The sequence below is a fragment of the Lactuca sativa genome, chromosome 6 (genome assembly GCF_002870075.4).
Source record: "Lactuca sativa cultivar Salinas chromosome 6, Lsat_Salinas_v11, whole genome shotgun sequence".
In the NCBI taxonomy this organism is placed as follows: Eukaryota; Viridiplantae; Streptophyta; class Magnoliopsida; order Asterales; family Asteraceae; genus Lactuca; species Lactuca sativa.
The window spans coordinates 137,761,036-137,763,566 of record NC_056628.2 but is presented as its reverse complement, the minus strand read 5'-3'; positions in this window follow the sequence as shown (position 1 = coordinate 137,763,566).

Here is a 2,531-nt window from a genome sequence, read left to right as displayed (position 1 = left end):
TATTTTGGTTGCCATGGGATGAAGGACCGAAACTCTCCTTTCGGTTGTTATTGGACGAGGGACCGAAACCGTTCTTTTGGTTGTTAATGGGTGAAGGACCGAAACTCTCCTTTCGGCTGTTTTCAGTCGATGGACCGAAACCACCCTTTTGGCTCCTATTGGTCGAAGGACCGAAACCATCCTTTCGACTCCTTTCAGTAGAGGGACCGAAACCATTCCTTTGGTTGGTATTGTGGTGAGGACCATAACTGCTCTTTTGGTTTATTCCTGACAAGGGACCGAAACTTCTCTTTCGGTTCCTTGAGTCTTCTTGTGATTTGTGCTTCCTTTTTATCCTTACAAAATCAAGATTTTGGGAATTCCAAAACTGTTTTCTTTCTGAGAAATTCTTCTTATATCTCAGATTTCTTTGATGCTTTCGATCAGCCACCAGTTTTGGATTTCTGTGAATGTTGGCCTTTCGTTTCGAAGTATGGGCACAACATTCATTTTTTGCCGAAGAAGTATCACTAGTGGTTTGCATTGGTTCGTCCAAAGGGGGTTTAGTTCCACTTGTGCTCGGTACATTATACTTTGTAGGCTCATTTAGTGGTTCAGGTATGTATCTACCTTTTACTCTCCATGAGGTTTTCTGAGAAAGACCCTTCGTCTCATTTGCGTTGTCTATTGGGGCCGACCAGAAGAATTCGTCACATCCTCCAGCGTTGTCTTCTTCTACCATAGCTGTTAACTCTGCAGTTTGTTGTGGAGTGACTCCCGGTACAATGTAGACTTGGTTTGGGGTAGTTTGAACCTTTTGGTATACAACAGCTTTAGCTTTCAGAACTTTGGTTTTGTCGGTAGACGAACGAGGAAACTCAACTGAGCTTTCAGAAATTAGGTTCTTGTGTGACTTAGGTTCGTTTTTGGCTAATTCTGAACAGTCCACCAAATCCTCTACAGAGATTTCACTCATATCATCATCCTCATTAAGTTCAAATGTATTTTCAACATCAATTTTATTTTTTGAACTCAAATTGGCATTCAAAGAGTCAAATTTTTGTATAGTTTCGGCTCTCAATTTCAATTTATCATTTTCGTCTAACAGATTTTTGAGCATGTCCTTGTGGTCCTTGGACTTTATGTAGGATTCAATTTTGTCCAGACCTATTTTATACGTTGGAGACACTTCATCAGAAGATACTACACTTTCACAGTTGTAGGCTTCAGCATCGATTTCATCCTCCTTTAATTCAAGGAAGGGTAAAATCATATGATGTATCTTCTTCCCTATTTCACAATCAAGATGCAACTGAGTGATGTTAAAATAGAGTCTCTTAGAAATTAAACAAAACACATTTTGCTGTTTAAGAAGTTTAAGATTGTCTCTTTGCAAATAAATAGAATCATCTTTAGATCTAATTAACTCATTTTCCTTTTGCTCGATCCACATCCTTCGTTCCTCACTCTTTGAAGAAATCCTGTTGATTTGATCAGTTAGGTTAGAATTTGTGACACGGGTTTGGGTGAGACTGCCACTTATGCTTGAGAATTTTGATTTTAGGTTATTTAATTCCGTTTCATAACTATTAACAGGTATTTTTAGAGAAGCAAGAATATTTTGTACCTTTTTGATCAACTCATCACATTCGTTGATCTGAGCACTGACAGGCTTGGCGGCAAAACATCTGTCCTCTCGCTCCCTTTCCTCTTCAACTCCCCCATTAGTTGTGTATCCTCTCATTTGGGACACACCCTCGATCACTACAAAGCATCTTCCCGCTGCATGATCTGCTTTTGCCAGCATAATCTTCCCATGAGTGGGCTTCCTGACTTCATCGTCCTCAGAATCTGTGGACCAGACCTCCACACCACCAAATTCATCACTGTTGTTTGTATCGAGTCCTTAATAAGTCACCCAAATGAATTATTATGGCTAGGACCCAACAAACTATTTCATAGGTTGGAAGAGGGATGTCGTAATCCAAGCTATAAAATATTTGAAGGTAGGTAAATGACGATTTACCAATTTCCACCACGAAAAACAGAATAAATTAGTAAGTTTTAATTGGATTTGAAACTCCTAGATCTTTTGAGATTCATTGAACTTTCAATGGCATGTTTAAATCTCGATTGTGCCCTCTCAAGTATGTAATTGGGATGCCGAGGATGACAAACATGGTGTGAATAACCATGCAAATTGACTTGGTACCCTTAACTTGATCACCTAGTCGATGTGCCGATTAACCACGCGCGCTCCAACGATCTATGATAAACATTAAGTTACCCTTTGTCACTCTTACTAGTCCTTGTTAGTGTGTCGGTTAACCATACACGCTCCAGTAACGACTTGGTAAGGTACAAAGTGTAAGTTCATGGGTTAACACCTATTTCACATATTTTTCTAAAGTAACTAAGATTGGGAATTATTAAAGTTTTAGTTACTTTATAATTTAATTATAGTTTTAATGAGTCTTAAGGTCCTATCCTACCTGTTCGGCTAACGACCCTCCACCAGTCAAGGAAGTGATGGTGAGAGTGGACACCAATTA